We start from the raw sequence: 20,156 nt of genomic DNA on the forward strand, positions 1-20,156 counted from the left end.
CTCAGGTCATGATCTCACAGTCCATGAGTTCGAGCCGCGCGTGGGACTCTGTACTGACAGCTCAGAGCCTGGAGCCTGCTTCAGATTCTGTGTCCCTCCTCTCTCTCTCTCTCTGCCCCTCCTCCACTTGCACTCTATTTTAGTCTGTCTCTCAAAATAAATAAATCAAAAAAAAAATTTTTTTTAATGTCCTTTCATTCTGATGAAATGAGTTGGCTAAATTTGTAAGGACCCTAATGAAGGTTTCCATATGAACAGACTCCCCTTGCTTTCTGAAATTTCACTTTGAACATGTTTTGTGTAACTGCTCTAAATTTTCCTATACTCATACAAGATTTGCCATCAACTTAGGGTATACTAAAACAGCATGAAGAATTTCTAACTAGAATTTTTAAAACTCCTCGGCCTTACCGAATTTCTTTTTCTCTTTGAAAAAGTTAGTTTCGTACTGTTTGTATCTAATTATGTTTCCATTTTTTACCCTTTCTGGTGGACACAACAGACAAATCTGAAGAGTTTAAATGTGTATTTGTTATAAAATAAACTTATTGTTCTTTCTTTGCTTAAGTCACAATCAGTAAATTATTCAACAATACTCTAAAAGTGTAGTTGTCTTTCAATTATATCAGCAATATTAATAACTTACAAATTAATTTCTTTGGAGTTTAAATCTTCTTTTATGCCCACCTACCAACTGTCATGGAAAAATATATATAACACAGCAAGAGGGAAACCAGTCCGCATTTGCAAACCAATGAGTGTTGAATTGTGTGCTGGTAACTTACTTGAAAAAGAAGAAAGAAGTCTGCTGTATGTCTCCCTCATCTTTGACGGTTTTCACTCCATAAAAGCAAATGCACCCTCCAGAAATAGGACTTCCATTCACAGCTGTCATCAAAGTCCAAACTCTAATCAGTTTTGTCCTTATGCTTTCTTACTCCTAGGAACATCTACTGCTTTCTGACAGTCTCAGTACCACTGGATAACTTAGCACTATCATTTCTCGAACAGGGTTTTCTTTTATAACCAGAAGAAAATCAGCCTCTTTCAGTGGAAGATTCTGCTTTTCAGTGAGCTTTGAAATTATCCTTGTTACTCTCTTAGAACCCTTTTGTAATCCCAAGCATATATCACTTTAAATCATTGCAAGATCTCCATAACACTAGCTCCTTAATGTGGTTTTGCATGTTTTAATCTAACAGGAGCCTTATTTTTCATGTTAACACGCCTTTCTCTAATTGTAAATAACAATGTGCAGTGCACAAGTCCACCTGTTCTTCTGAACTCCTTCTAGCATAATTTTATTCTTCTTGCTAGGAAATTGATTCTTATTTGAAAAAAAAAAAATACACCTATGAAAAGCAGTAGGCGACCTTTTAGATTTAGTTCCTGAAGTTGCACAAAGAAAGCCAGTTCACTGACAGCTAATTTGTCAAAAGTCGATTCACCCAATATGTACTAAATGCCCAATCTCTGGAACATTCCTCTTGATACCTTCCCCAAATAAAGGACCCCCCCCCTTACTCAGCCCCAGCTCTTAACAAGTTGGATGTGGGGTTATGGTAGAGAAAGAAATGCAGTAAACCTTAAAAAGCTCTTAGCAAAATAAAATGAAAGCCAGGTAACCAAACTGTATAGAGATCTTAAAAAGTTTCAAAAATCAATATGAATTACTCTAAATTTTATAAATGTTTAAAGAAACATGCTAACTTCTCTAATAGGTCATTCAGAAATTATCCAATTGATAAACTTGATTTTGGTGCATTGAATTTAGGCAAATATATTTATATTTGAAGTTTCAAGGTCTGGGGCTGGGGAAGTTAAGGATTTTGAGGTTATCACTATGCTATCAACAATGTTACAGGAATATATCAGAAGCCAAAGTGAAGACAAGGTTATAGGGATTTTTACCCAGGATGCATTTATATACTATTCCTAGTGTCAAAAGCAGAGCCTCTCATTTCACCCTGGGTGGAGAAGGGAGGGAGAAACAAGTTGAAAATAGGGCACTTGCCTCTGTACCTTGGGGAACACATACAACCTTTCCTTGCTGTAGGAAGACTGAGTTGACTAGAATATTAATGTAATATCCACTGCCCACACAGCTTTCCTAGTGCATGAATCGCACAACTGGCTCAGTTCTTGGGACAAGGGTCCTTCCGGTTCAAACAGACTCAGCTGGAGCCCCTCCATTGGGAGGCAGAAACCCTCCCGGCCAACTGTACACCTTAGTTCCTTCACCTTCAGATTATCCAGTCATGCGGACTACATGCCTACTGCAACTACTGATCTTACTAACCAGAGGCCCTCTGTTGCCCTAAGCACACACCAGGGCTTCTCCACAGAGAATTCTTACGCTTTATTCATCCATTCATTTTTGGCACTTTGAAGGTTACTGTCCATATGCAGTTACTGAAATAAGCAATTAACTTCTAAGACCAATCAAAAGTCTAGTGTAAAAGCCTGGTGCTAGAAGGGCTTAATTCGACTGGTTCCAGCATCTGGTTTGGGGAGGATGGACATAATCCTCCTACTCCTAGGACAAATACACCTTTTTGGTATTCAGTCCAAAGAATGAAGATATGATAATACTTCCTAGACTGGTAAAAGCCAGGGTTTCTTTAGCCCAACCAAAAACAAATAAACCCTATAATATCAGAATGCCAAAATAATGGTATTAGCACATGTGAATTTTCATATAGAATTAGGCTAAAAAATAGAGGCAATAAGTAATCAAAAAAAAAAAAAAAAAGATCTGTTTGGTTTGTATATGGCTTGCCATCTTCTTTAGTATTTCATTTGGGTTGAATCTTCTGCTTTCTGACCCAACCACACCTCCTTGTCCCCTACCCTTATTTCCTAAATGACAGGAAATATAACAGCCAGAGATAGTAATAGCAGCTTAATGCATATTAGATAATAATCCTCATCACAGCCCTATGAGGTAGGTACTATATTCTTACTTGTTGGTAAGGAAACAACAGCATGGGAGGAATGGGTAATGTGTCCTGGGTCACATGGCAATTAGGACCCAAAGTCAATATTGTAAACTAGGTATATGTGAATCCAAAGCCTGTGGTCTACACTTGGTTTTACCATCTCTCAGGGATATAAATTTGAGATCTTTTGTCATCTTCCAGAACACTAAAAGTAAATATATTTGAGATAAAATTTTTCAAGAACCTTTTTTTTGGTCAGAGATCTGCTTTCTATTTGCTTGTATTACAGTCATGCCCCTGCAGCTAATGCACAATGTCCCACCACGATAGTCTAATAATGTGAGCCTGCTGCCAGGAGACACATCCTATTCCTGAAATTGAATTGCATCTTAGCATCACATTTTCTTAAAGACAGTATGTAATCACCCAACGCCGGTGGCTCTGATGGTTATGGGTTGTCTGTTCTGACACTAAGAAAATGTGCTTTATTGCTGCGGACCAGTGAAAGGTGCTTAACGTACTCAATGTGGGGCACTGGCCCAGAGAGGAAAAAGCACTATTTGAATTCCATCTACATCCAGCAATCTCAGAGACAAGAGCGTGTTAAAAAAAACATTATTTTCTGATCACTTTCTGAGGCACTCATAAAACTGGCTTCTACTTAGAGATTTTCGATCTCGCCTGATTTGTTTAAGTGTTTCATAGCTTGGAGATGGTCACATTCCTCCCAAAAACACAACCTGAAATTGTAAAGACAGTTACGTAGGAAACATTAGGTTGTTATATAATTTCACACCTTGAGGTTTCTGTTTCAGATCGTCAGTGAAGGTTTGGTCCTTCTCTGACCAACCGAGATAGAAAATGAACTTGTGTCTTTTCTCTTAAAAATTATTCTTTAAATAGTATCAAAATACTCTGAAAACATATCTACTCTTACTCTTTGTATGTTGGACCTGGGTTTCTCCTTAGGTCACAGGGTTGAATTCAAATACTGACTATACCTGATAAACTATACAAATGTTAACTGAGTAAAATACCAGTATTTTCCACAACTACCAATCAGTCATTCTTATCAAGGATGTGACCTCAGCCAACAGACTCCCATCAAAATAGGCACAGTAATCTTGCAAAATCCCTAAGATAGCAGAGGAGGGAATAGGAAAAGTACATGGGCCTGTCAGCAGACAGGTACAGAATATAAGTGCCAGAGTAAGCATAAATGCAGGAGGAGGAAGAGATAGGACACAAAAAAGGGTTAAGGAAAAAGGAGAAATATTTAGATGAGGGAAATGAGTATATGACTGGGCGAAACGAAAACGGGTCTCTAAGTGTTAGAGACATGATAAAACAAGCCCCTTCTTCTGTAAATTCATATTCCCCATAGTCTCCCTTCTTTCACCTAAAAACATGTTTTCCTCATCTTAAAAGCTAGAAGAAACAAAATAAACCACTTCCCTCAGTTGCGAGATCTCTTCTAGCTAATGGCTCCTCTGTCCCTGCCATTTGTTAAACTTTAAGAAAAATACTGGTCTACATTCATATTTGCAATTCTTCCCCATTTGTTCCCCCCTAAGCTGCCATGTGCTTTCTGTCCATTTCTCTCTACTCGTCCCACACTTGCCGAGATGAGGGACATCTTCCCTACCTAATCCAGTTGGTATTTTCAGTTATTACCTTACTTCCTTTCTGCAGAATTTCACACTGTTGGGTATTCACTCCTTTTTTTAAAAATTTGCTCATTCTTTGACTTCCTCTCAACCCCATTCTCTTCTGATTATCCGATGGCTCAGATTATTCTTGAATATTTTCCTAGCCTCACCTCTTAAATATTGTTTCTGGAAATTCCATCCTTGACCTGTATTTTTTTCTTATTAGTTTGGTGGGATCATTCATTCTTTAACCATCGTGATTTTTCTCATGAATTGTAATCAATAACTTCAGCCCAAACTTCCAAGTTCCAGGTTAAAGTGTACATGTCTACCTGAAAGTTTCTTAGGTGTCATATATTTAGCATATTCCAAGTTTATGTTAGCTATAATCTACGCACTAAAAGGACTTCTTATTTTGTATTCACTGTCTTACCGCTTGTATCTGCTGAGTCATCTAAACACGAGAAATGGAATTCCTCCTGGATCTCTCTCCCTTCCTCAACACAAGTCGAATAATTCAGTGTGTCTGTCACAAGTCATGTCTCTTCCGATTCATGCCACCCTACCACTTCCATCTCCTACTGTGGCATTTAGTACCACATCCTGGCCTTCTGGTTTCTGTTGGTAAAGATCTGCCACAAGATTTACCAAACATTCATCCTAAGCAGATCTTTAAATGGCTCCCTTTACATAGAGAATTTGAGCTTCTTAACCGGGTAAGGAGGCTCTTCTCAACCCCGGTTCTGCCGGTGTTTCCGACCTAATTTCTCCTGCTCTCCTATAAACATGCTAACCCCTGGCCACACACAACGTGAAGAGGCGACTACGAGCCAGTGAGTGGCCCTTCCAAGTCATCCTATTTATCATCTGCTTTAATCTCAGAACAACTCACTGAAGCAATGACATTGTTATGTTATCTTATGGGTGAAACAGGAGACTTGGAGAACTTTAAGCAAGTTTTTGACTGCAGACTCTAACCAAGCAGTTTAATTCCAGAGCCCGTGTTTCTTTAAGAAAACCAGGAGAAACGACAACAGAATCCACAGGTCTCAAGGACTGATTTTGTTAAGACATAAGATTAACCATTTCCCTTCCACCAGTCATTTTCAGAAGATCACCGCCTTGTAAATTTTAACGCAAAATTAACAAAACGCACGTTTACTAACCGTTCTGTTGCCTGGCAACCTACCTAACATGTAAGAAGACGAGCTGTAAGAGGAGGACCCCCGTGTCCATTCCACACACTATGTGCACAATGAAAAGAGCCGAGCAGAGGGGCCCACGATGGATACTGCCTATGCACACCCTGGGTGGAGTCCCCGTCCTCCCCCTCCTCGGACAGTGTACCGACACGACTGCACGAACACCCGGTGGAGCCTTTGCACCTCCGCAAGGCAGCATTCGTAGGAATGTTAATAACAGGGTATCCGAGCGACGTGTTACTTACAACCTCTGCTTGAGGCACACAGGGCACTTTATCTAGAGGGACGGGACACTTCCCAAAGGTACCTCACGGCGCCGAGTGAACGCGGAGGGTGGGGACAGAGAGCACACGCAGGGTGACAGGAATGAGAGGCACGCGTCTCCTCAGTGTGACCAGTACAGCCTGGGCAAGCCTCCCCCTCGGGGCCCCGGGCCCCGTCTCCTCCGACCCGCGGACACCACACGGCCCTGCGTCACCAGCAGGGCCGCTGCAGGACATGGTGCAGCAATGCCACACACAAAAGTCCTCTCCAGACGACACTTGCTTCTGCGCAAAACCCGTGATTTTCCAACTCCTCGTCTACACGTTAAAAGTACCTTTTGCCCAGTGTGTACACAGACCAGTAAATGTTGCCAAAAAGCGGTGGACACGTGTTGTGGCCAAGTGTGCTGTATTCTTACCTTTCTGTCTTCCAGCGGTGAGGGCTGCACGAGCCGAGCCTGGTCCTGGACGCTGAGGGTCCTCCGCGGGGACGCTGCGGCTGTCTGGGCCGTGGGGACAGGATGTGTCGTCCACACGGACACTGAGAACGTCCGAGCCGAGGTGCCTCCGGGCCGTGTCCCGTCACCGTGGGGACAGGGACGTGTTGTCCACAAGGACACAGAGGTTGTCCGGGCTGTGTGTGTCCCGTCACTGTGGGGATGGGACGTGTCGTCCACATGGACACTGAGAACGTCCGAGCCGAGGTGCCTCCGGGCCGTGTTCCGTCACTGTGGGGACAGGGACGTGCCGTCCACAGGGACACAGAGGTTGTCCGGGCCGTGTCCCGTCACCATGGGGACAGGGACGTGTTGTCCACAAGGACACAGAGGTTGTCCGGGCTGTGTGTGTCCCGTCACTGTGGGGATGGGACGTGTCGTCCACATGGACACTGAGAACGTCCGAGCCGAGGTGCCTCCGGGCCGTGTTCCGTCACTGTGGGGACAGGGACGTGCCGTCCACAGGGACACAGAGGTTGTCCGGGCCGTGTCCCGTCACCATGGGGACAGGGACATGTTGTCCACAAGGACACAGAGGTTGTCCGGGCTGTGTGTGTCCCGTCACTGTGGGGATGGGACGTGTCGTCCACATGGACACTGAGAACGTCCGAGCCGAGGTGCCTCCGGGCCGTGTTCCGTCACTGTGGGGACAGGGACGTGCCGTCCACAGGGACACAGAGGTTGTCCGGGCCGTGTCCCGTCACCATGGGGACAGGGACGTGTCGTCCACACGGACACTGAGGATGTCGGGCTGAGGCGCCTCCGGGGAGTGTCCCGTCGTCGTAGGGACGGGGACGTGTTGTCCGGACTGTGTCCCGTCATTGTAGGGATAGGCGGCGTGCCGTCCACACGGACACAAGGGGCACCAGGCCCCGTCCACACAGCTCATGGCTGAGTTCTGACGCCCTGAGGCTTCTGAGGAGAACTGGTGGTCGCCAATCTTCTGGCGTCAGCACGCGGCGGCCTGAGGGGAGGCCCGGGGCCGCCACCTGTGGGCTGTAGTCCCCTCCTCCAGTCTGCAGCTCGGGTGCGGCCTGTGAGCCCGGCTGGCAGCTGTGGTGACGGATTATGTGTCCTCCCGCGGAAGGAAGGTCCTCAGATGGTGAGCGTCTGGGCGGGGTGGAGAGCGTGAGGGGCAGGGCGGAGAGCCGTGGGGCGGGGCGGAGATCCGGGGGCGGGGCGGAAGCCGTGGGGCGGGGCAGAGAACCGAGGGGCGGGGCGGACAGCCGGGGGCGGAGCAGGAACCACAGGGTGGGGCGGGGTGGCGAGCCAGGGACCGGGCGGAGAGCCGCGGGGCGGGGCGGAAACCGTGGGGCGGGACAGAGAACCACGGGGCGGGGCGGGGCGGACAGCCGGGGGCGGGGCAGGAACCACAGGGTGGGGCGGGGTGGCGAGCCAGGGGCAGGGCAGAGAGCCTCTGGGCGTTGGGGGGGCAGAGGTTTGGAGACCCACAGCATTGAGGGTGAAGGGCTGGTGGAGACCATGCTCTCTTCCTTCTGCCTGTGGCTGGGACAGGCTGGGGGCTCTCCTGGCACTTACTGTTCTTGCAGCCGGATCGGCCCCGAGATGTATCTTTCAGTGCTGATGCAGCCCCTTAAAGTACACCTGAGAACCAGGCAAAGAAATTGGTTTTAAACTGCTCTACATAGAGTAGGAAGGAGGGATTGGGTGGTATCATTCAACTGATTCATCAATTTCACCTGAATTTAATTTCCTGCGTCTCATCCAGGTGTGACCTGGAAAAGTAGCGTAAACTTTTTGCTTTGAATTTCTTATATCAAGTGATTATGGTAAGAAATAATGAGAAAATGCGTGTATAAGTAAACGGCTCATTACGTGACGCATAGAAAACACTCAAAAGTTGTAATTATTATTCATTATATTTTCAGAAATTAGAAGGGGTAGAGAAGAGAGGAAAAGAAGCAAGGATGCTATGGGAAGAATGTTCCTATTCTCATAATCAAATCCACTATAATTCAAGTTCCTTATTTGGGGATCCAAATACCCCAATTCTTCAACCCATGAGTGAAACCACTTATGTAACATTGTGATGGTCACCTATTTACTTTCTAGTTCCAGCAACTACACATCTACATAAATATATACACTTTAAAACTTTCCACCTGTAGGAAAGATAAAATTCACCAAGCCAAGAGAATCATTTAAGACTCTGCAGTGTCCAATAACTGTTTCTGCATCCGAGGTATTAAACTCATTATGAAAGCCTTGATCCCCTTTAATACTATTAGTGAAGTTCAAATTTCTATCCTGCAACAAGTTCTTCCTGCTGAGAAGATGAAGCTGATTGAAGACCATGGGAGGTGGGTATCAGTAAACAGATGGGAGCTTTTGCTCTCAGATCAAGTAACTTCTATATTCTCTCCACATGAGCAGTTTTTTTCTCTTCTTTCCTTTTAAGACAGAAGCACTGTACACTGATCAGGCATTTCTTCACCCAGCATCTTGTGATGAATTTTTTGAAAACTCACTGGGATTTCAAACACACAGTCTGCATATTCAGCCATTAGGTAATCTGCCAAAAATAAAAAGAGTTCCCTTTCCACAGAAAAAATGAACCAATGAATTACTTCAGATCTCTACCATTTGCTTTACTGTGATGCAGCTTGTCTCTTTTCGCTACTCCAATTCTAGTTTCAAGAAGTCTGCTTTTTAAAGTTTTTATCAAATAATAAAAAGATTCAAATAGAATACCACTGAAGAAAACAGAGTACAGCATAATGGAGCCATTACCAACTCCTGATGTGTAAATTCAGGCTTAGATCTTCGTCTTCATTTTCATCATCTTTCAGGATACATAGAAAGACACGTATACTCAACATTTCCCAAGATTATGTCAAAGACAATAATCACTTGGATGATTTTCTCCTCATTTGAATGGAAAGCTTCAGAGATGTTCTATATTGCTGCAAAACAATCATAACTGAGCAAAACTGAACTGTTCAAAATAGTCAAAATATAAGATGTAATGGGAAATTAAACTAAATTTGATCCCCATAGGTAAAGAGAATGCACTTCTTACTCATTTGGAAAGGGACAAAGGAGAAGAAAAAATGGGTAGGCACAAATATTTCGGGATATTTGTCTGAAGCACAGGATTTTGCAAATGTTCAAATTGCGATACAAATACGAATTTTGTAGTTTATCTTTAATAATAACTGGTCTATTCTCTTCTCTTGTTTTTAATTCTGAAAGAAGGAGGATTATGATGCTTTTCAGGAACAGAACCAGCTGTGATTTGATCTATCATCCGATACATCCCAACAGTGGGAAATACATCTTACTTGATTGATGAAAATAATAATATACTCATCTTCTGGAGAAAACAAATGTCTACTGAAATTGGATAATGACCTATCCTGCCATCATGCTCAGAGAGTCCTGGGCAGGGGCGCAGGATGCCCCCTGAGAGGTTCGAGGATCTGAGAGTGGGGAGAACCTTACCCCACTTCCCAAACCAGGTTCAGGAGCTATATTGGGCTCTTCAGATGACATGCTATGAGGTATGTGTACGCTAAGACTGGCCCAAGTAGCATATACATGTTTCCATTTGTCTTCCCAAGACAGCAGCTGGTATTTTTTCATGCCTCCAAGAAAGCCATAACAGCTGAGAAAGAAAGAGAGGGAGGCAGAAAGAGAAAGAGAGAGGGAGAAGATCTGAAAGTATCTTGGACCATAACAAGAGGGACCATAGGGAGAGTGACCTAGATAGACCGTGCATAGCAAGGACCCGATCAGAGAGTGTCCATGTGGGCAGGTGCTAGCACAGGAAGATACATGAGGTCAAGTGACCCCACCTGACACCACCCAGCTACAATGAATGAGAAAGAAGGGACAATCACTAACTGGATTTAAATGTCACTAAACAAAATCTAGTGCACATGCACCAAAATCCCATTGTCTGATACCGGGCAGAAGAGGCACTTTATAAAATTTGACAGAAAAACAAATACTTCTTTTGCACAACAGGGTACATGGTTTATAAAATTAAAACATTTTTGGACTAGCAGAAATCTTAAAAGTTGTCTACTCCAAACTTTTCATTTAGCCAATAGGGAAGCAAAAATTGGGGCACACGTGTGGCTCAGTGGGTTAAACATCCAACTTTTGATTTCAGCTCAGTCATGATCTCACTGTTTGTGAGTTCAAGTCCTGCGTCAGGCTCTGTGCTGACAGCTCAGAGCCTGGCGCCTGCTTTGGATTCTGTGTCTCCCTCTTCCTCTGCCCACCCACCCCCCCCGCCACCTCAGAGTAAGTAAATAAACATTAAAAAAAACTAAGAAGCAAAAGTCTGGTAAGGTTAGGAGATTCACACAAACTTCCTCCCAGAGTTAGTGGCAGGGTTAGACCCAGAACTCAGTGTCCTGTTTTCCACCTCAGACTTCCTTCTTCTACAGCAGACTGCCTCACTGTCACTCTAAAAGCTGGATTTGTATTACTACAATGCAATTATCGTTTCAAAATAGACACAGCTTCATGTGAACTGTGAACATACTCATGCAGGCTTGACAGGTAGGCAACACGGCATGCCAGCTTATTATTCCTGCTTTCAGTGAATGTTAAAAATATGCCATCTGGGTGTTAAAAATGATTTTTGCTTCTGGACTTGCTAGAGGCAAGGAAAAGGACACTTTGTTATTATCACAACTGAAAACAAGTAGTTAAAACCACTTTTGAATATTTTATTACCAACCTGTCTAATGTATACTTTAAAACTAGGTAGAAAAGCAATCTAGAGTAAATCTGACTTTTAAGTTTATTTTGTCTGAAATAACAAATATGATTTGCAAAAATGCAAATTTCAACTATAAATAAATCATAACAGATACTTTATTCCAGACACTACTTTAAATTTGGGTTTTTTTTTAAATATAAATGCTTTGATATATGCCATTTCAAAGCTTTGTTATTAAGCTGATTGCACCAGGTAAGAGCGAAAAAAACCTTTCTGTGTCCTCTGATTACGTGTTACAATTAAGTTCCTTTTGTCACCAAAGCAGAAGTACAAGCATGTGCAAAATCCTAAAAATTTTGTTCATTTTTTTGTATTTTATGCCATGCTAATTTTGATAAGTTTTCTGATCTCATAACCTTCATTTCCTAACATCAAATCTGACATTTTTCCAATTTTTAAGCTTCATATATTTCACATGTATTCTATTATAAGCCATTCTTTCCTAAAATTGATAAATGGATATTTTTATTCTGTAGTCATTATCCCTTGGTTTAATTCTCTTTTGGGATATTTATAGATGTCACCTATTTATTCTAGTCACAGGAACCATAAATAACATTGAACAGAAATTAGTACTGTATATGCATATAATTTTTATATCCATCAGTACATTTGATATTCAAAACAATCTAGTGAGTAGAAATCATTAAAAAATTAGGATAACAGCAACAACAATGAAGTGATACTGAGAGGCAAGTTTCTTTAATCATTCTCAATTAAAGATGATTTTTTTAAAAAGCTCAAGGAGTTTAAATTATCAAGGTCAATTAGCTGATATTCCACATATATTTCAACTCAAATGTGTACAAGAGAATTTTAGAATGAAACCAGCTTCAGAAGAAACTTAAGAAAAATACTTAACAAACGTAAAATGATAAAATAAAAATATGCAACATGACATTATTCAGTCACGAGTAGAGAGAAGGAAACAGCTATAGCCACATTGCCCAGAAGACCTGCCACAACTCATCTGACTCCTGCTGAGAAGCTAACAGAAATAATACCACAGGCGTCAGAAAGAAATTAGGTACATCCCGCCATCCCTGTCTTTCCTCATGAGAGTGAGGTGGTAATGCCAGATGCTAATGGGAGAGATGAAGTCAATAGTCCCAGGAGCCAAGACCCTTCTGGGTATAGGTTCTAAAACAGACAGATCTATGCAAGTAGAGATGGTTGCCAGAGCCCAGTGGTTAGATTTGAGGATATTTAACTTTTCTGCATCTGTAGTTCAAAAGACGCGTGTATCAGGACTCTGCTTTGGGGTAAGAGGCAGCAGGTGCAGTAGGGCCAAAGTTTCCCCGCGGAACAAACACAGAACAAAAATAAATCGTATTTTAAAGACACCAGAGAGCTGTAATGCAACAATGAGCCAATGGACTAAAATTCAAGAAAGGAAAGCCTTTCCTATCACTTTCCCTCCTTAATTTCATTCATGATTTATCACCACCCACATTATACAGGGCAGTCACTTACCTGAAACCCACAGCCAAATATCTCTGAGAATTCAGATGTTTTCTAGGTTTAGAAAAGCAATACAGTGTATATATATTCTACTTCCATTCTGCTCCCCACAGGACCTGGAACAGTGACCCCAGATCAAGCCCGTTGATATTTCTGTAAATAAAGATATGAATATTGACTCTAATTGTGATGAACAAAGATTATACACAGTATTTTGTTAATTCAGATCAGGAGACTCCAGAGGAGTTATGACAAAACTTTAGGTTTTCAGGAGTTTTTTTTATTTCAGAATTGTGCCATAGAAAGTGCAGGGATTTATTATATTTTTATCATTGTCATTAATTGTCTATATGTCCCCCTAAAATGCAGGTCCTGCGGGTCAGGGACCCTCTGAATGCGAATCGTTGTGGCCCAGATCCTATGATAGTACAGGACTCATAAGAGGTTTACAGTAAGTGAAAGAAACGTGTTTTCCAAAACGATGTCCAGGAAACGAAAGTGGAGCTGCTCTGTCAACCACAGTACAAATCTGAGTGCTATTTATTTCTTCATGAGTATTGAGTCATGAGTAACAAGACTTTTCAGCTGAGCAGATCTGAGTGTCTCGAAAAGTCACAGTCCTTGTATACGTTGAGACAAGAAAAATGCAAACGTTTAACGTAGATGGAATGTGGAGAATTATGATAATATAAGACTTCTTACATTTCCTACTTGAAAAAGGGGAAATAATTTTCCTCAAGAAGACGATCTCTAAGAGCTTTTCACTTAAAATGCACCACTTCTTCCTGGGGAATGGCAATTTATAAACAAAATATTATGAACTGTTTGTGTAGTAAAAATGCAGGGAACAGGGGTCATCCCAATACACAAGTATATACTAATGGCACATTTAGCGAGAGAAAATAGGAAAGAATATAAGGTTCACACTGTATCCATTTAAAAGACATTTCTTAATACAAAATACCTCAGCTTTTCATGCTACTACAATCTTTGGTTTAAATTAGATCTTGAGAGGTCACAAGGGAGTTAACACCTATGTCACATGGGGGTGGAGAGTGGAGAAGCTATATTGGAGTCTATTTTTAAAATAAACAGATGAATGAGCACAATTGGTAAAAGTGCACCAATTAACAAGTCTTCATTTTACCATACAGTATGTCTGGGAGTGTATAAAGTCTGTTCCAAGATACAGGATGAAGACAATGCCCTTGACTTTGTCCCTGAGCTTGCGGGATGTTTTTTCTCTTTTTAAGAAATAAAAACAATACAAGAATGTCAATTAGAGGCATGATGGCACGTTCTTCATTAATAAGAACTGAGACAGAAAAAGCACTAGTCTGAGCTGGTAAGGAAGTATGGGGCTTGGACAGAACCTTCACTGGTGTTCAGGGTAAGGGTGAATGGGAGCCACAGGGAATGAATTTTCCTCATGAAAGAAAAGCGTGTGCAAATCTAACAGGGGAACTGGGTGGGAGACAGTGCAATGGCCTAAGCCAAAAGCATTGCCCAGCTTTGGTTTCAGGTGTGGCCACTGTGGGAAGGAAATTACCAGGGATTAAGCCTTGACAACTCCCTGATCCTTCCCAGGGGTTGTCAAGATGCTTTGCCCGTGCTTAACGCCCTTGCTGCATAAGCAGCTTCTAATTGAACAACTAAATTGTATACTCTGCCAACTTAGCCTTCTTTTGACCACACTGGTTTGGGAGAAAATCAAGGAAAAAAAACCCCGCAGGATAGCTTTGAAACATTATTTAAATAGCCTTATTCCTACATAAAATGCTTCTGATCCTGTTCACATTTACAAATAGTACCCAGTATTTGTGACTATATCTTCAATGCTTTCTTTATATTCCTCTACACATCATGTTGCTTATGAAACCCAAACAGAAAGTGAGCAGTGGGAAGGTGGAAATCCAGTGTAATCATCAAGAATGTGGCTTTGGGAATTTGATCATTATGAGTCCCAGAACAATACTTACTGAATTAATAATCATAAGCAAATGACCTACTTTCTCAAAGCCTCAACATATCTTTATTTTAAAGTTTTTATTTGTTTTGAAAGAGAGAGAGGGAGGGAGAGAGACAGAGAGAGAGAGAGAGAGAGCAGGGATGTGGCAGAGAGAGAGAGAGAGAGAGAGAGAGAATGAATCTGAAGCATGCTCCAGGCTCTGAGCTGTCAGCGTAAAGCCCAATGTGGGGCTTGAACTCATGGACCGTGAGATCACGACCTGGGCCAAAATCAAGAGTCAGACACCTACTTGACTGAGCCAACCATGCTCTGCAAAGCCTTAACATATTTTATATGACAATTATAGATTAAGCCAATAAAGCACTCAGGACCGAGTTTGGCATATAGTTTGAGTTCAACATGAGTCAGCTGTTGGTATTACTACTAACTGGCTCCACTGCTGAGTATTGTCCAAGAAATACCTTGTAATAATTTGTAAATATTTTAAATTACATTAGCAACATTAAAATATTACCAACAGAATTGTAATCATTTTGTCATTTTAATAATTAAGACAGGCTTATGTAATTTTCTGCTTCATAACAAAACTGATGTTATGTGTCACATTTGTTACTGTACTATGCAGAGACCAGTTCATCCCTGTGCTCCTGAGCTTGGAGCTTGTTCACACAGCAGCCTTTGCAGATCAGCACTCCTGCCTCAGTGACATCATTGCCCATGACAGACCTCGGGAATTGTTATTTTAGAGGAAAAGAGTATGTTGCAGAAATAAGAAGTAAGGAAGGTTGCTGCAAAGACCCATCTCATATTTCATCCATTGAAATTTCTTAAATGTCAAGTCTGGACGTTTCTTTGTTAATAAACATTTCTATTTTTCTGAGGAATTTGGATATTAGCTTCAGTTTGACCTTTGTAGTAGAAAAGCATGTAGCTTTCAGGACTTGACAATGATAGCAACTTCTGGAACTTCAACACAGATTTCTTAGAATCCTCATTTTGACACCATAATATGTAGGATATTCTTTCCCAGTGGGAAGGAAACATTGTCTTTTGGATAGACGACAATTTCCGCTGCCAGGAACAAAGCGTGCCTCCCCCTCTCAGCAGCCCTGGGTGCCTCTACTGTTCCAGCATCCTCTGAAGAAAACATGTATGTTGTGTATCCCATATTTTGTCAGAAAATACCAGTCACACACACCAAACCTTCTGACAATAAATCCATCAGTTCGTGTATGTTATAGCGCTAAATAGACAAAAATAAAATTTTAACTATAGGATAGCAAAATCACATTATTTTTTACTCCATTATATTAACCCACAAGACTGCCTCAAGAAGTATACAAGAATTTCTTTTTACAGTTGTGAAGGAGGATTTATATGTATGGAATTTATTTCTATAAACTTTCATTATTGTTAAATATGCTGAGAATAAACAAAAATTAATATTTGTAGACTTTCCTCAATCTGTACACAACACAGTTACCTTCTATGTCACTTAGTACTACAAACTGTCACAAGATTTTCCCTTGGTTAACCTTGATTTTACCAGTATCATTTGTAAAAAACAAAAAACAAAAAAACAACAAAAAAAAAAGAAAAACAAAGGTTACTAATTACAGACACTAATATATTTTCTTTTTGGATTTATACTGTTACTCCCTTTTAGAAAAAGGCTTTGAGACAGCTAGCCTTTATTTTACTTTTTAATTTTGTTTTCAGTTTATTTATTTTGAGAGAGAAGACAGAGAGAGAGAGACAAAGAGAGAGAGAGCGGGGGGCGGGGGGGCAGAAAGACAGAATCCCAAGCAGGCTCTGCACTGTCAGCACAGAGCCCGATGCCAGGCTTGGACTAACAAATTGTGAGATCATGACCTGACCTGAAACCAAGAGTCAAGTACTTAACCAACCGAGCCACCCAGTGCTGAGATGGCTCACCTTTAAACAATTCCTTTCAATTTATAAAGCAGCCTCTTCTGATTTTTTCTTAGACCCTCACAACAGCCCTATGCATGTATTTGTTATTATTGTGGGAAATTTGTGATTTAGAAAATTGTCTTGGAATGGTCACATGACTGCCCTAAGACCATATGGCCTCCAAATTCCACAGCCAGGGCTCCAATCAGGATTGGCATAGTTTGGATGCTATACTTTTTCCACTCCACCATACTACCTCTTGCACACAGGCAATACCGGAGATTCGTAAAATAAATAGAATAGCTTTTTCCTACATCATTAAGTGTGAGTCCATCGCCAGGCACTCAGAAGTACCAAGAGTTTAAGAGCATGCTGATTTTTTATTCATCTCTACAAGCCTTAGACCTTACTTTGTTTCAAGTTACAAGTCATCACAGGGCAGAAGCCATGAAACTCTTCCAACATAGAAGCAAAACCTGAATCATTCAGAAGCCCTTATGATCCTGGCATGAAATATGGTGACCAAGCAGAGTTAACAGACTTCTATAATCTCAAGTTCTTTATCTGCTACATTTGGATACAAATCTGATTGCTTCCAGCTTTTTCATCTATGATAGGAGTATCATTCATGACTTTAAAAGCCCCCCAAATGGTCTGGAAGCCCAGTCCCAGGGAAATACCATGTGTCTTATTTAAGAGTAACAAACAAGACTGGGGTTGATGACTATATTCAGGTGCAAGAAGCCAATGTCTTTGTTGATCCTGAATGGATCATCCCAGAGTAGTTTGTAGTCTTTTATTTATTGTGATCCAGGGGCTCAGAAATTCCCCCACAATATAGAATCTCTACTCTTCACTAAAATATAAATAGACCACATGGATTTAGCTTCAAGAAAACCATGTGTACTTGGATAATGATCCAGCCTATGAAACAATAAGACCATGAGCTAGTTTCTTGAGGATAAAATATAAGTGGAAATAAATCAATTAGGGAAAATATAATGAGATAAAATTTCATCTCTTCAGAAGGTATCTTGTCGTTATTGAGACCTAAGTCATGTTCCCAGGTCTAAATCTTTTCACTGTTTTTTTTTTAATTTTTTTACTGTTTATTTATTTTTGAGAGAGAGAAAGAGAGCACACGCAGGGGAGGAGCAGAGAGAGACAGACAGACAGACAGACAGAAACCGAAGCAGGCTCTAGGCTCTGAGCTGTCAGCACAGAGCCTGATGCAGGGCTCAAACTCACTAGCCGTGAGATCATGACCTGAGCCAAAGTTGGACATTTAACCAACTGAGCCACCCAGGTGCCCCTAAATCTTTTCACTGTTAAGGAATCTTCAAACGTGTCCTCTAATCTAAAATCTTTAATTTAAAAAATTTATATGAGTCTATATGTCAGACAGATCTGGATTCAAAGCAGAATTTTCTAATTTCCCAGTTTGGAAAATCACTGGATCCTAATTTCCCATCTGAAAAGGAGAATAAGCATTTGTGGTTTTCAATATTATTGCATTTATCATACATAGCACATGGGGAAAATTGAAAGTGAAATTTAGGCTATGACTTCAAGTATGGAAATACTGTATCGCTGTGATGCCTTGATTTGTGGTATCCTCAAACCACTAGAACTATGATCCTCACTTTCATTTTTTTCTAAATCTGTAAAATAAGAGTTTTTACAGTTTCTGGGCAGTTGACTAATCCACCTAAAAGTTGTCCAGCCTTGAGAAAATGTGTTTTCACAGATAAGGTTTAGAGATCCTCTCTTTAAAAAAAAAAAAAAAGTTTATTTATTTATTTTGAGAAAGAGAATGTGTTTGGGGGAGACCACAAGTGAAAGAGGGGCAGAGAGAGAATCCCAAGCAGGCTCGGACCTGTGAGCGCAGAACCCAACTCGGGGCTCAATCTCATGAACCATGAGATCATGACCCGAGCTGAAATCAAGAGTCAGATGCTTAACCGACTGAGCCCCCCCTCAGGCGCTCAAGATTTGGGAGACCCTCTCTCTTCATCTCTCAAGGGGTGTTGACACCTGTGGCTAACCCCTGAATGCCCCTCAGTTTGCGTGCCCTTGTGGGGCTGGGAAGCCCAGAAGGGCTGGGTAATGCAGACATTACCACTGCTGAGGCTGGATGGAGAGAGCATCTTCACATGTGACAGATGGGGTGTCTATTGACAGACAGTTAAATCCTAAGTACCCCCAGACTCCACACGTGTCACAATAATCTTTTAAAATAATTGCTGCTGCTTGACTAGTACCCTCAGAAAATTACAAGGCTGCCGATTTATTCTCTAGCTTTTAAAATCCCATCACCCATTTCCCTTTTGTAACAGACTATAATGTCTTAAATTTCCAAAGACAGGAAGTCACATTTGCATTATATATTACATTAATATTTTCCTCACTTCCTCAGTTAATTTTTTAGAAAGTATAGACATTTAGTTCATATTAATGTAGTTTGTGATTAATTATTCTCTACCTCATTAGGACCTTTTTCTTGGCAAAATGGATGTCAGTGTTGAAGGAGGTCCAGTAGGGTAGACAATTTTACATGCATTTGCCACAAATTGTCTTCTGTGTAACTTACTTTAAAAAGAGAACTACTTTTTTCCTAAAATTTTGAGGTTGCATGTTTCTTTCTCAAAATCAAATTTTAGCTTAGTTTTCAAGTTTATCACTCAAGCACTTGATACAGGATTTAAATTTTTTTTTTTAATGTTTACTTTTGACACAGAGAGAGAGAGAGAGACAGAGTTCAAGTGGGAGAGGAACAGACAGAGAGAATCTGAAGCAAGTTCCAGGCTTTGAGTTGTCAGCACAAAGCCACATGCGGGGCTCAAACTCACAAACTGCGAGATCATGACCTGAGCCGAAGTTGGACACTTAACTAACTGAGCCACCCAAGCACCCCCAGGCTTTTTTAATGTGTGGACAGAATGGTTATTTAGTTTTTTTATAGGAGTACCTTATATTACAACTATATGAAGTTCAACAACACAAGACTAATACACAGAAACCTTAATATTTCCATTGATTTTTTTTTTCTTTCATCAGCCATAGAAGTATAAAGCTAGCAAAGCAAAGTAGGGCTAAGCTTTCTTAAAGTAATAGTTCTCTATCTGGCTTTTCTTTCTTCTTTGACTACTGTATGTTGTGGGATTTCACATGAATAATGAGTGAGGTCCACATGTCACTGGGAAAGTCCAGAGTGCCAAAACTTTATGTGTCAGAGACTGATTTATCTCCAAATATCCGTTCTCCCTCTTTGTGTAGAAAAAAACCCAAAAACAAAAAGCAAAAACAAAAACATATTGTAGCTTAGCATTGGGCCATTCAAACAAACAAACAACAACAACAACAACAACAACAACAACAAAACATATCCCTTCCACCCCCCATTAGGTAGGGTTATATGGCTGTTCTTTACAGCTAGGTGAGCAAATGTGCCTAAGGGCTGGCCAAAAAAGGTGAGCAGAAAAATCATGTGTGACTTTCAGCATAGAAGA

The 20,156-nt window shown here is 41.2% G+C and overlaps 1 long non-coding RNA gene across 1 annotated transcript; it reads left to right on the top strand.

Moving 5' to 3' along the window:
- Positions 1-13,114: 13,114 nt before the first annotated feature.
- On the top strand, positions 13,115-15,542 carry LOC132684618 (uncharacterized). Its single transcript, XR_009612750.1, has 3 exons — positions 13,115-13,215; positions 13,919-14,109; positions 15,359-15,542. It is a non-coding gene; the product is annotated as an uncharacterized LOC132684618 (long non-coding RNA).
- The last annotated feature ends 4,614 nt before the right edge of the window (positions 15,543-20,156 follow it).

Source organism: Panthera onca, chromosome D2 (genome assembly GCF_046562875.1).
Source record: "Panthera onca isolate mPanOnc1 chromosome D2, mPanOnc1 haplotype 2, whole genome shotgun sequence".
NCBI lineage: Eukaryota > Metazoa > Chordata > Mammalia > Carnivora > Felidae > Panthera > Panthera onca.